This window comes from Strigops habroptila, chromosome 10 (assembly GCF_004027225.2).
Source record: "Strigops habroptila isolate Jane chromosome 10, bStrHab1.2.pri, whole genome shotgun sequence".
NCBI classification, from domain to species: domain Eukaryota; kingdom Metazoa; phylum Chordata; class Aves; order Psittaciformes; family Psittacidae; genus Strigops; species Strigops habroptila.
This window is the reverse complement of record NC_046359.1, coordinates 20,928,406-20,944,082: the sequence shown is the minus strand read 5'-3', so window position 1 is coordinate 20,944,082 and position 15,677 is coordinate 20,928,406.

Here is a 15,677-nt window from a genome sequence, read left to right as displayed (position 1 = left end):
AATTTTTATCTCAAATGGATTTACAAGATTAAATGCAAGTTAGAGAGATAAGATCATAAGCTAAGATATGATCATAGGCTAACACAGGAAGAAAGGAGGTGAAAGGGAAAAGATAATTGAGATGACGCATGAACAGATGAGCTAGTTACAAAAAAGCAGCACTGTGTAGCTGAAGTTCCAAATAAGAGACAGATTCTTGCTGCTGCACTGCTGAGATTATTTGATAATAGCAGTCAGTGTGTTAAAGAGCAGAGAGATCCAAAGTCTTTTTATTGGCAGCGTGTGCAGTAAAAGGAAAGCAAGCAAATGTAACCATCAAAGTCTGCAGGTGGAATCATGAACATAGTAAGAGTATCATCAATAAAAAGAATAATATGTAGAACACTAGGTAGGAATCAGAAAAATAACAGGATCTCCAGAGCCTGGTCTGGACAGCAAGAGATAAGAACATGAGGTTGTGACACACAGGAATTTAGAATGAAGATTTGAAAGGGAAGAGTGGGAATATTGGAAGCTCTTTTAAAGGAAAGGAGGAGGGAAATCAAAATCAGAGAAACTGGAAAGGAACTTTAAGAAGTTTAGAGGAAAGAGATGCATAGCAGATGCTCAGAGAAAATGAACAGCACTTAGGAAGCAGTTCTGCATATATAATGCTATACTTCTATACAAATGTTTGTAACATATTTCTGAGTACGAAACACTACCTCCCTAATGCAATAAGAGGACAGTCCAGCAGGCAAGATAGCAATGACACAGAGAACAAGAGAGGGAGACTTTCCAGGTAGAAAGAAGTCTGTAGAGAAAGTAATTACAGTAGTATGATAGTGGCAGGAAAAGTCATAGCTAAAGGGCCTTTTTTGGTGCAGTAAGCTGCTACTTATCAGAGGGGAATATGGGTAACAGAGATTTGGAGATGCTGAGACATTTGGATATGACAGAACTTAATCAAAAGAATAGTAGATGCTGAGATATGAATAAAAGGAATCTTAGAAATAAGCATCCTAAGAAAAAGTACTGTTCATGTCTCACACTCCAAAAAAGAGGTAAATAAATACCGGAATATACAGAAAAGAAAACCAAGTAATGAGGAAATGGGTCAAGAAGCACACAGCTATTAAACCCAGTAGTTCAGTGGAAGCACATGAATGTTCCTCTAAACATCAGTCAGGATGAATATTTATACACATAAATTACTCTGTAGTAAAATCATATTTGTAAAGTTTTGAAAGAAAATCTCATCTGTAATTACACAAGTTGCTCCAAACAGGAACACAGGCTAGGAGGAAGCTGTGCCAGACAGAGAATGGTTTATGGTATAGCTTGTTAGTTTTCTGTGTCAGAGGTGTCAGTCATGATTCTGCTTTTCCCAGTATCTGCTCTATCAGCCCAGTCTTCTGAGTTTTAAAAAGTATTTATTGTTTTCAAACCTCATAAAAATAATACATTCTTTTATTTACCCATAATATTTTTGTCTGGGTACTAGGTAGCCCCATACTTTACAAACAGTTTGTGCTCTCCAGCGGCAGGGTGGAGTAATCATCTCTGAAGCTCATTCCTTTTACTGTATCCTATCTGGAGTCTGAGTGAAAATATGTTTGCTCCTGCTGCATATTTGCAAATCCTATTTATAGAAATAGAAGTTTGGGGATTTTTTTTCTCCGAGATACTTTATGCTTGTATTCCACACCACTGACCAAGTGACCCCTAGCCATATTTCTGTATTATGATCACTTCAGCTGGGGTTTAATGAGTTACTACAGTGAGATTGCTATAATTTTCCGTATCACCACCAGAAAGTTACTGAAAGTAATATGTCCCAAAGACATGATGACAGCTTTTCCACACCAACATGCCTCCAGCCACGGTGCCAAGCTCATACAAATAATTTATATGTTTAGGGGGATATTGCCCCTTACTTTCAAGTACAAACTTCAGCCTTTGCTATCATACAGGGAAAAAATTAACGGGAAGAGCAATTTAGGATTGCTAGGCAGACATATCCTGCTACCAAGAGGCTGATTCAGGAAGTGAAGATATTCCACCAGAGAAATGGTGGTTACATCAAAAGGAAAATACCAATCTGCCCAGTCTGGTTTCTCACTATGCACAATGCATCATATTCACTGTAGTCTCATACAATACTGATCTGCCATACTTCTCCTGTCTCCCCACCCTTATCTTCTTTCCCAGTGTGGGAAAACCACGTGGGTGATTCCTCTGTTGCACTTTCCTCTTCCCCTAAATTGGTTCCTTCACTCCGCACTGTGTTTTCCCATTTTTTTACTGTATTGCCACCTCTCTTCCTCCAAGTGCCAAACCTCTTGGAGCTGCCATTTTCTCCTCCCTTCACATAACAGAAGGCTTGATTTAAACTTCGAAGAAAACCCAGTCATCAGGTTGCTTGTTTGAAAGCTCATCTCCACAAACACAAAGGAGCACAGAAGTACAATGCCAAGCAAGGGAACACCAATAACTTGATAAGAGAAAGGGAGCCTCCTGCCCTGGCTCCTCCCAGGAGGACTGATCAGCCCCTCTGTCCAGGTGTAAAACCCATCAATATGAGTCAAAAGAAGCAGCTCTTCAGATTATTTTACAGATTGAGGGGGTGGCAGTTGCTGCCTAAAGAGGTATGGGATTCATTATGGGATAGAGGGGAAGAGCATCTTGGGACTGCACAACATTTGTTACAGGAAGTTTAGGGAAAAAACCAAAGGTAGGGAAAAGGATGGATCAAGGTAGTCTGACCCAGGACAGTTTCCCAGAGCAATGTTGATCCACATACAAAGCCTACAGATGAAATGTAATTCTGATACCAAGCATAAAAGAAGTTTTATATTCTCCCTGATATTGTTTCTTGTATTTACTGAAGAACATTGGAGGACAAAAATGAAATGTGTAATATCTTGTATGTGCTTTCTGGTCATCTTTGTCAGCAGGCTTAATGAGGTAACTTGAAGACTCAACATGCAAACTGAAATTGTTTCACAGTTTCTAGTGAAATGGTTTAGCTACATCTCCATTTCATTTCCTGTCTTCCAGCTTCAGCAAAATTCCTTCACTCCAAATGTCTCTCTGTATTTAAAATTTAGAAACCTTGCTAGCCATGATTCTTCGCAGTTCCATATGCCCACATTATGATCTGAACCAGAAAATAAAATAAAAACTTTTTTCAAAAGGAAGGTCATTGTGGAAGAGCTCAGAGTTGTGGTGTGATATCGTTTGAAGTTGTCTACTGAACTCATACGTTCCCAGTGCTTCAGACACAGGGGTTATGTAGGATTTAAAAAAAAAAAAAAAAAGAAACTCCACTGTTCAGAAGCTTTTTCTAGCTTTGATGACAACACCTCTGAAATTGCTTATTTTTCAGATCAGTGGAGAATGATACAGATGGTCTTGGATCATTACAGAACATGAAGATACTTACACATCTGAGCATATTGCAAGTGACAGCAGAACAGAGAGTGAGCCCCCAACAACACTGTCAGCAGCCAGAGTTAAGAAAATAACATTCACTGGAATTTTCCCTACTTAAAGATATTTTCTGACTTTTTTATTGACCCAACACTGTCGTAAGTTTAAAGCAGTCAGCAATGTATTACATCAGCCCTAGAGCTTGATGCAGAAACACAGAGAAAAGGAGTCACATTGGTGATCAGGTCAACAATTCAGTCTGCATACAGATTTATACAGCACCTATCTTAACAGCAGCACTTTCCCAATCCCCTCATCCAGGAGGAGGCTTCTGTAGGCTCAGGAGTTTGCAGTCAAGGAAAGGATGGGAAAGAGAAAGAAGTGACATTGCAGCTCCAGCACAGCCACACATTAAAGAGCAAAATGGCCATTCTGGAGCCAGCTCAGAGGTAGAGCTCCCATGGACATGCCACTGGCATGCTCCACAGCTCGGCTGAGCAGCAGCAAATTTATCTGCTAAAGGTATACAGCAGCAAGCACAACGAACCTCACAGTGTTTGTTTCTTTAAAACCCCTGGCTCCTACATTCACAGGCTCATATGTGAGTGATTTTGTCTTCTTTTTTTAGAGAGAGTGTCTGAAAGTTACCACCTAGAAGTTTGAAATTTTAGCCCCCAAAGAGATAAGAAATCTAAGAAACCTTTCTTTTTTCTCTTAAAGGCAATGTTTTAAAAGTATTCCCTTCATTTTTATGACATTTGGGATGTGATTTCTGACTGCAAAATTCACATCACTGAAGTTTCCATGATGAGCAGTTGTGCACAGTGCCTGTCCAAAATGCTGTTCTTGTGGGAGAAGGTGAACTGCCTCACTGGAAGTCAGTAACCCTGGGATACCAATTAACTGTATCTATTGTCAACTGTCACTAATACTGACACACTTCACACCCAAGCAAGTGAAGGCAAATTGCTACATCAACTACTACAGACTGCAAGTCCATGTACAATACCTTCCCAGATCTTTAAGCAGAAGTTTGCTCTTTCATTCTTGAAATGTCAAGCTGAAAAACTCACCACAGGTGACATCTAAAATAAGGCCATCCATAGCACAGCTGCATTGTCTCTCCTCCAGTGTTTCCTTTAGAGCAGAACATAGAACACACAGTCTGCAAAAGGGCATGTAGGTGACACGTGTGGTTCCCTTATTTGTGCAAGCATCTTGAAAGCTCCAGCCTTTGGCAGGCAGCTGTGAACTGGGGAGAGAACGGGCCTATCTATGAGAATGATATGAAATGGCAGTAACCATTTAATAGAAATAGACAGAATAAAAAACCTGGAGAGTTACACATAACTAAGGTACAAATCCTGAGAGCCAATGGAGCCATTCCTGAACGAAGTGTGAACGCAGTTTGATGCTATAAAAGATTTCCATTGACTGTTACGATCAACTGGTCTGACCTCAAGATGTCATCTTAAATTCTGGTTTCTTTTCACAGTATCCTCCCATTTTGTTCCTTTCCTAATGATTTCGTTTCCACTTTAGAAGTTCAACTAGCAGCTTGCAGAATGGGTCATTTTCACACTATCATTGTTTCTACTTATTCAAATTTCAAAAAGAAATTTTTAGTAAAGTCTAGAGCACCTTGCAGCTTCTGGGTTTTCTTTTCCAGGAAAAAGATGGTTGTCGACCCACTTAATCCACCTTCACAAAGGGGAGGAAGATTTTTTTTTATTTCCCTTATACCTGTAATCTTCCCCATCTCAAATTGCTTTCTGGGAAGATGATCAACAGAGAAGAACAAACTGTGGCACCTTGTGATTGATTACAGCTTTTCTCCAGGTTGCTCTCCTCATCTATTTCATACGACATTTGCAAAAGCTAACATGATGTTAAATTCATCAGTTTCTAGAGGAAAAAAATGTCTAGCAATAAGAGATCAATTTGTTTCATCAAAAATAATTGTATTTCTTCTCAGTCTATCTTGGGAAATGTAATGAATACTTTAAAACACTTTTCAAAATATTTCTCAGACATATTTCTTATGTTATATCACATAAGAATTACTTCATTCTGCTTAGTTATCAGCTGGTAGTGCTTCTGTGCTTTTCGTAATCTGCTTTTTTTTTTTCCAAAACCTTCCTTTAACTGACTCCACAGACACCTCTATAGCACACACACATTTCCATTTACTGCACAAAACCATGGAAAAGCTGACCAAAACAACAATTTATATTTGCTCGGTTTAGGTCTGTGTTGCATCCTTAACAAAAGAGTGCAGTTCTGATCTGCTCCTGGGGCACCACAGGAGGCAACTGCACTGCAGGCTGGTGACTATTTACTGTAAGCATAAGTGTAAGCTAGCAGTAAATAACTACTTTGATGCTCAAGTCCAATAAGGATCACTTGTGCTGGCTCATGCACTTTTCCCAGTCAGTGCCTTGCACCCCCATAGGAAAAGAGAGAGCAAGTACATGCTGGTTTTACTTCAGTGTCCTGGATAAGTGTGGAAGGAAGGATGTACCAGTAAGCCTCAGCCTTGCCAAGCAGCATTCCTTCACGCCCAGCTCCTGAAGAATATTTGGGGCTTCAATGAGTCAGCCACGGGCAGTGTCTGCACTAAGGCTAGGCAGACCTGCTTAAGAGCCCCATCTCCCTCCAAGTACATAGTCTCAGGACCACTGCAGAGAGAGATGGGTCAGTGTTGGCAGCGAGCTATCTCTCTAGTCTTGCAGTGATCTGTGAGCCAGGCAGAGCAACAAAGCACTAATGTGAACAGCAAGTGTGCTTTTGAGTGCCCTTCAATGCATAGACAGACACCAGCTTTTCGTCTGTAAAATCCTACTCCGGTTGCCATAAAACCAGTCTGTACATTCTCCAAAAGGTCAACAGTTGAGCTAGTCAGAGAATCTGGCCTTGTGTCTCACCGAAAGCCACATCAAAGTACAGTGTAGGAATGGCCACTGAGCCTAGTGCAGAGCCCCATTAACTCAACAGGAAAGGTCCTTATTTATTTCATTCTCTTTATTGCTAGTACTAAGACTTAGAAGCTGTTCATTAACACAGGAATCTGGTAATATTTAGTTCCTATTTAGCAGTTTACAAAATGGGCTCTGTCATGTCAAAGCATGCTATTTCAGCCCAGTGTATGAAAGGAATATTCATTCATAAGGATGTGAGTTGGCAAACACCAGTCAGGGCCATATTCGGCAGCAGGATGTACCAGTAAAAAGCAAGCTGGATAATATCAAGGGTTTAAGAGGTGGACACATTTTACTTGCTTTCCATTGCAAAGTGCTGTCTAATTAACATTTCAGTCCACCCTGAAAGAAGGAACAGAGGGCTGTACGCAGCCTGCTCATTAGCCAGAGCCTCCCATGTGGGCAGGAAAAATGTCTGCGGATTCAAGACAGATCGGACCAGACAAGAAGGTATGTTAGCTGGCAGATCAAAAACTCCTTTCTTCAGCTAAAACCATGGAAAATTTACAGCCATAAGAGAATTCTGAAGAAGAGATGAAGTCCAAAGACAAGACTTTCAAAAACAGGCGCCTACTCCCAGCCTCTAAAATCCACCTGGCGAGTAACTTCATCCACATCTGATTTTCCTGCCATGCCTTATTACTTTCCCTCTTCCTGCTATAATTGTTTTATTTGCCATTTTACCCAGTTTTTTGGGGTCCCCTCACTTGTGCCCTCTATTTCTGTGCTGGTGACATGGAATGTTTTCCTAGGTTTTTCTTTTTGCCATTGGCAAGCATCTCTTTTTCCACTAGCTTCCTCGTAGTTTTCCTGCAGTCACACCTGCAGCTCTGCTCAAGACCAGGAATACAGATGCAGATTTGTTACAAGTGGCTGCCAGCACCCACTTTTGAATGAATGATAGATACACAGGCAAGCCCCTGGTGACTGGATTTCACAGATCCAGCCACAGCCAGGATGAAGAGCTACCTGGCTGATAACAGAAGATACAGGAATAAACACAGCTCTGAGGAGCCTCTCACAGAGCAGCTAGGCTGCAGTGGCCTCCTGTAGAAAGTACAGACAATGGCCACAATCAAGCAGGCTAACTGTAGCCATTCTGCTGGGTATCAGATCACCAATATTCAAGGGACAACAAAAGCAGGACAGATAAGTGCATTAAAACAAAAATTAGGAAAAAAAAAATAGGCTGAACTAAAAGACAAAAAATCATGTGTGCTCGTGGGGCCAGGCAGCTCACAAAAATCACCCTGTACCACTCACACTGCAGTCCTAGCCCAGCATTCTAAGCTTAAAGCACCTCAGCAGAAAAAGCCATGAGGCTGGCAGGTCCTTGCCATCCACAAAGACAGGGCAGTTGGCCATCACTGATGCTGGGTGTCTGAACAGCCCCAATCACCCACGCTGCAGCTGCTGCTGGATAAGCATGGGCCAGCACAAAATAGAGTGGACACTGTAAGATGTACTGGTTATAGCCTTTAGCCACTTTAATGCAGTAGCTCACACCCATGCAGCAGCAGCCTGATCTCAACAAGTCATGAAGTACAGTTATCAGATGTTACCCAAGATGATCAGTGATGTCTTCCTTCAGGATGCCATTTTGTCCAAGATTTTAGGAACTGGACACAAAATTCTGTCACACTCTCAGTCTGTGACACCACAGCGCAGAAACAGCTCCAGGCTTAACATCCCATATATACCTTTGCGGCTCACTCACTTCTAATAGAAAGTGGTTAAAAGGAACATGCTGCTGTTTCATTTCCAATAGGTACAAGCTCTGTATTTGTTTTTCTTCACATAAGGAAAAAAAGAAAAAAAAGAAAAGATGAACATACACTTTACTCTGTTCTTTTCCTGGATCTATGCCCAGAAATCTGAAATGGAAATACACACTAGTTCCAATGATTTACAGGAAAAATATAAACCCACATTTTCCCTCTGCACAGCTTCCTGTGTCTCCACCACATTCAGCTATCAAAACTTTCAGGTGTAGGCTGTGGTAAATTGGTTTTCCAGGACTGCTTCTCTATGTTAACAGAAAGCTGAGTACGGCACAGCAAGGAGCATGCTCCTGGGCTGACTTCAAAGCTGGAGACGTCAAGGGAAAGATCCTCTCTGATTTCAGGGAGACTGGGCAAGGCTCTAGAAGATGTATACAGAAATAAATGTCAACAGAAAATAAATAAATAAATAAATCTAGTCTCAGTAATGCCGAAGAAAACGAAACCTTGCAAAAGCATTATGCAACACACTGAATACTTTTATCCTAATTGGAGACTGGAGAACAAGTTGCAGTGCAACCCCCAGGTCACAATACACTCAGTATAGAGGGAAAGTCTCAAAAACCCACCAGCCAAATCTGCATAAGTTGCTCTTTCAGTAGTTGCAGTACATGTCACCCTGAACATCTGTGAGAAGCACATGCAAAACACTGCAAAACTAACTGCTAACCATTGGTATCCATACTGTGCTGGGATGAAAGGCCAGCAAAGGGATTGGGCACTACAGAACCTGGTCATTTTCTGCACTTTGTACACTGGCCACCAGAGCTGCTGCAGCTCCCTGGTCCGGGCACCAGACTATGGTCCTGCTCAAAGCTGAGGCCCTGGTCTGCTCCATCACAGAAGAGTGGATGTACTAGATCAAACTAGGCCATAACCTGCATTCAGGTTTCTCTTTCCTGAACTTACTCAGTTTCCCTCAAACTGACAAAAATGTGTTCATAACATACTTTAACAAAAATTTCCAAGTGTCCACTACCCTTTGCATAAGGAATCAACTTTTTTTTGTCTTTAAGGCTTTCTTCTATTAGTTTCCATTGAATGCCCACCAGTTATTGAATTGGAACACACAGTGAATATTCAACAAAGTGAATATTCAACCCTCTACATGCCACTTCTGATAGACTTACATCACAGACTCCTCAGCTGTCTCTTTCCAAACCGGAGTCCCAGTTCACTTTGTCATAGCCTCCTACAAAAGATTTGTATGCCTTTGATCATCCTTGCTGTCCTCCAAACCTTTCTAGCTGTACTACATCATTTTTTAAATACAGAGATCAGATCTTCACACATTGTTCAAAATGCAGACAACATATCTACATGTCATGTTTTGCTCTGTGTTTCTTTCCTTATAAGCCCCAACATTTGATTTGTGTTTTTGACCACTAGTGAGTAAATTGGCCTTTTCACAGAATTATCTACTAGTAATAGTAGATAATTCTCACTCCAGAGATCCCACTTCCTGGTATGAGCTCAAATCACTAATCTTTTATGAGAACAGGATTGTTTATTCTCCACGTAGATCACTTTATCACTAACATTTTAGTAACGAGTCATTCAGTCTTATGAGGTCTTTTTGCAGTTCTCCAGCGAGCCTTCACTGTTGCCACCCCTACTATGATAGCTTAGTATCACCTGCAGCTTCTCTTCAAACCATTTGTGAAATTGTAAGAACTGAACATTGACCTTTTTATCCAACTTTTAGCCAAATTATCTATCCGTAACAGAACTGTCCTGGTATCATAGCTGCTTAGCTTCCCTAAAATCCTCTAATGAGGAAGCTACTTTTTACAAAGGCTTCTGACAAAGTAGACTATACCACACATCATCTTTATCTGCAAGCTTATGGAGTCCTACAGAGAACAGTAATACACCTGCAAGGCAGACGTGCATTCTAATTCATCCCAAGTACATGATACTTATCCAGATATCCTCTAATTCTACTTTTTATTATAGTTTCTACCCTGTACCAAGTACTTATACCAGACTTACAGGCCTAGGATTTCCCAAACCACCCTGGATACCTCTTGAAGTTGGGCATCACATTTATCACTTCCCACTTCTCAAGCACAAAGGCAGCTCTACGCCAGAGGTCGCACAGCACTGTGTTCCAGCTCGAGTTCCTCTGGAGCTTTTGAACGAGCATAGTCTAGTCTTGGTGATTTGTTGCTGTTCATTTTGACATCTTTTTCTATAACAATCTACAGTCACTTCAGTTTCAGAAAGACTTTCTCAAGAGTACTCCACAGGAAGGGTTCTGGCATGGGAAATCTCCCCAGGTTATCCCACAGAGAACAACAATGCAAAGAGTTAATGACATTTTATTTCATCAGCCTTAACGAGTTTAAGTATTGCTCTTATACCTCAATCATCTATTACTCCTGCACATATTCTGGCAGGCTTCATGCTTCTGATGCATTTGAAGACAAAACCAAAAATTTGAGTACTTTACTGAGCTTTATATATAACCTGCCAGAGTAGGATTTTTTTATTTTCTTCAAACATAACTTCAGCTGCTTGACAGATTCTTCTTACTTCTGATAATCTCTATTTAGGGCAAAAGAAATCATCACAACTTCTAACAGGTGGAGTGTCCTTAAACAGTCTTATGCCAGTTTGAGGATAACACGCTCCCCCATTTTTACGCAATTACCCTTCTCCACATTGAGGACTGCTGTGATGGGTATTTGGCTTCCCTTGCTCTAATAAGGATGCTGAACCAAAGTACATTATAGTCCGCATCACAGAGTTTCTCTGTCCTCATCAGGTACTACACATGATTTGGCACAATGCCAAACATACCCACACCCCTTGCATGCTTGCTAATCAATTGCTCAGTGAACCAGCTAGAGATGATTTCAACACTTGGTTTCTACATTACGTGTTGTTACCTTCACCCAGTCAACAAGAGGGAAACCAGTCTCCCGTTACAGTTGTTTTTCTTGTCTGTCACAGGCTTTGTTTTCCAAATGCGCTGTGCTGGCTGCCACGTCCTTCACTAGAGTTTTCACCCCACATGAAATTCCTTTTCCTTGGAGGCATTAGCAGCCACAGCACATTTCTTCTAAGAAGCTGACTAGTGCCCCAGACCATTTATTGTGTTACTGATGCATGACATGATCATCAATGTAATGATGGACATCTATTTATACTGTAAATAGAAACAAAGGTAATGGGACTCTACGCTAACAGTGGAGAGGCTGTTAACTGAAATGAAGGCTTTGGAGTGGAAGACATAATACCAGCCAAAGCAGATAAAATGAGTAAAGAGGGCAGGGTAAAAGAGTAAAACTGGGTGAAACTAATCCAGGACTATATTTGTCCTATTACTCTAGTGCTTCACATAGGCTCAATGTGCTCACAGTTCCAGCCAGTGGAAGGACAATAATGACATTAGGCAGAAAAATCCAGGAATTCACATGCATAGTTCCCAATAAAGGTCAGAGAAAAATCATTCCGTACAGTCTGTTTTGTTGTACAGAACAACAACAACAAAAAAACCACAGAGGCTTGTTGACAGGAAAAAACTCCACACCCACACCCACCAAGCTCTGATGCCACAGGACACCAGCAAGCTTGATAGCTCAGCAGGGTTGCTCCCCTTCTCTGTCAAGACATTCTCAGGGTTTTTTTGCTGGACCAGGGCTTTAGTGTGGACTCCATTAGGACAATTACCATTCCACGAAAAATACACTTGCCACAAATATGTAAAGAAGATACTGCAGGACTGTTTCATGCACTGTGTAATCTGCATGTCACATCTTTGTGTGGTGCCATGCTGTTTGAACCCGCTGCCTGTTCTGCCATGACAGTGGTAGTGCAGCTTCACTGTTCAACTGGAACAAAATCCAGCTTCAAGTTAGTGGGAGTAGGATTGCCTCTCAGATTTGTGCTTTTTAGCAACACCACTAAAAAGTATCAAGTTATTATATTGAATTATACAACGAAACAAACTTCAATTTTCTTTTTCCTGGTGCGCTGGGAGGTGCTGCATAATAGTACTTCTTTTTGTACTTGGAAAGCAAGGGTTACTTTTAAGCAGGCAGTCTGCATTTAGGAATGAACATACCAGAGAGACCTCTAGTTCAACCATGCTGTATCCCATCAGCACCAAATTCTGCAGGGTAATGTTGTAGAAGCCTTGCAGCAGGCAAATATGCGATAATGAACACCTCATGCTTCTGATGTCTTAAAAGTAAATTATGTCAACTAGTTCTTTATGATGCGCTTCAAAATTCTGTTTTAGAGAGGTACAGTTGTCATCAACAGAAACTAATTCCGTAAGCTTGTAACATGCATTCAATAAGGTGTGCATGCATTCCCTTATCCTGTAAAGATTTAAAAAAATACACCTTTTAAAACTATTTCTTAGTGTGTCACTCACTGAACAACAGTTCTTCAATAGTCTCTTGCACAGAGTTGCAGAACAAATGAATTTACTTTTATGTAAGTTCCTAGTGATGACAAGTTTGGGTGTATTTGCTTTGTTTTACTGCTTTTTGAGCCTTGCTGAACAGTTCACTCTCCATGTATCCATAAAGTATAACATCCCTAACAGCCATGCTACATTAACTTCAGATTGCCTTATGCTGAGGGAAAAACTGAAGGAAAGGAAAACTATCTCAGCAGGTAATCTTTAAATAATATTATTTGGATGCCCTATGATTTTGATAATGTAAAACTTCCTCTAGAAGAGGAGTTAACTTGTATACAAAAAATACCTGACTGCCACGTGACCAAAACTAAGGTATGCTGAGTTTCCCTACGATCTTTGCCAGAATCCATGGTGTTTTTTTTCCAGCTCAGTCTGAAGCAGCCTTCATTTTATTCCATCAACATCCTTACTAGAATGGCCATGAATAAAAGGCTGTGATATTACCATATAAAATGCCTGTCCCCAAGTCATAGCACATGCACTCTTTCAGAATACGTTTCTTTTATTACCTGAAAGAATAGCTAGTACCCAACAGGTCTTGAGTTATGTCAGCTTGGCTGACAGGGCTTAAGTCACTTTACCGCAGAAAATGCAGTCTAAACAAAAACATATCCTCCAACAATTACAATACTAAATTCAATGCCATTTTACAACATTTTCGTTTATCTCTTTCAGACTGCGCTCTCCAGCTTTACTTACAAATAAAATTAGATTGGACTTAAGACATCAGAGAGGACCTTGTTGCTGGACAGATGTAGGCTAATTGTCAATGCCTTGACCTCTGCAGGGGTCTGCAGTCAGTGTGGTACCTAAAGAACTAGTAAAGTTAACGGGTTAGTTCTAATTGCACCTTCTTTCTCCAAACACCACAGTAAAAATATGCCCTGTGGAGACAGAATGTGCTGATTGGTCATTCACAGCAGACTGAGGCACTCAGGGAAACTTGCAGAGTGCTTATAGAAGGGACTAAAGCACAAAACTGTGACATGATCTGTTAAAACTAAAAGATAGCAAATATAGCCAAGGAAGCACATTACAAATAAGCTGGCTTAGCTTCTTCCTCTAAACTTTTGCCTTCACAGGTTTTTGGATGGAATCCACTTCCAAACAGATGATCACTTTGCCATCATTTCTTTGCTCCTGTGGAATATTAATTTCCAGAAACACTGCATCAAGAAAGTAACCTATTCATAAGAATATTTGAAATGTCAACACGCCTACTTACATCTCTTCCTACTAAAGTCAATCACAAACCAGAGCACGAATTAACCACTAACCACACAGGAAGTGAAAACCACTGTCCTTCCCATCACAGCAGTTGTCACTCTAAGTTGCTTGAATCTTTCGCTGGATCATAAGGTACCAATCAGTGGCAGAAACAGGATTTCACAGGATGAATCACTAGGTTCATCTTGAGAAGGACTCTTTTACTCCTGATGGAGTAAAGAAGATGGAGATGAAGGATCACAAGAGCAGAACCAAGACTCCAGATGTATCCCTAATGTAACAGGGCTACATCTCATACAATTTGCAGCCTCATCAGAGTACCAGCCTCTCTGCAGGCTGCAAAGGAGACTTATTTCTGTTGTGACTTTTTCTTCTGCAACTTTATTTTAAAAGAACAAGAACACAGACCACATTTCTAACAGCTGTATCAGTCCTACAACAACTTTCAGAAACTGAAGAGCAGAATTATGTCAAACACTAGGTATTCAGTAACTTGGAGGTAGGAACAAGATTTAGCCTTAAAAATGAAAATTTTCAGGTTATTGGTGATATACTAAAGCACTTTGGGTGCTGTAGGTATTTTCTATGGCAACAAAGCAGGATAAGCAGCTAGTGATCCAGTAACTATCAAAAATGAAAGTATCTAGAAACAGAATTTTCTTTCCACCAACTATATCTTTTCATCTTCAGAGGATGCATATAAGCTAGTCAAATTAGTTAGTAGGGCTGAGAGGGAGGTTATGAGATTAAAATGGACTAGCTTCCTCAGTGTGAACAAAAAATACTCACAATGGGGTAGTAAGACATGGAGTTTGCCTCTAATCTTCTGCTGAAGTTAAAATGCCACAGAACACAACTTTCCCTGGAAACATTTTAGCATTCAGACTGTGCTATAAGTCCTGATCTTTCAGTACACAGCAACTGGATTTTTCTGCAGACTTGCTTAGGCAATGAGATGAGCACATCTATCTCACACACCTCCTTATACATTTCTTTCCAGCAGGAAAAATGCTGTATTTCCCTACAACCATAATTTTGCACTTCAAGCTAAAACCTGTTGTAAACAGCTCAAACCCAGAGGCAGAAATTGATACTAAATTAGGAACCTGGTAGCTAAACTCTTGCCAGGAGCCCATGATCTTCCATGATCAAGAGACACTTCCTACCAGTTTCTCGGTGGGTGGCTGTGGCTGTGAGACAGCATAGGACAGTGACAAAAAATGCTACTCTTTTTCCTTAGGCTTATTTCTGCCATGGTTTCAAAAGCAGAAAGAAATCATTCTGTAGGACTCTTCATTAGAAGAAAGCTGCCATCTATGTCACATTGCAAATGCTACAGGGCTTTCCCCTCCCTCTACAACAAAAATAAGAAGAATCCCATGAAATTCTATAAAACTAATATAGAACTTTTTTCTCCCCATGGCAAGTTAAATCAGTAAATTGCCTTTAATGAAAATAACATGAGCTATGAACATGTTCCTTTGCAGTTTAACCCCCAAAGCCTCCCTCTATTGCGTGGGAAGGCCAGGTTCAAAACTCAGAGCTAAGGATCCTATCAAGTGTCTGAGCACCTACAAGTGACAAAGAGGCATTCAGTGAAGTCCATGTGAGTTTCAGCACTGTTTGCTCCATAAGAAACATCAATTCCTACAGTGATACTGCACCAGGGAAATCCCAGGACTCTGATGCAACCCAGTTACTATCCTAAAGTGACAAAGCCCACGGTCCTTTGCCAGCACCTCTGAGGGAGCAGGGACTAATTCCAAAACCAAGCACCACGCTTGGACATAGCACAGGCAAATGTTTCATCAGTACCAGCCGGGCTCAGTTTGGAGGGAGAGGTCC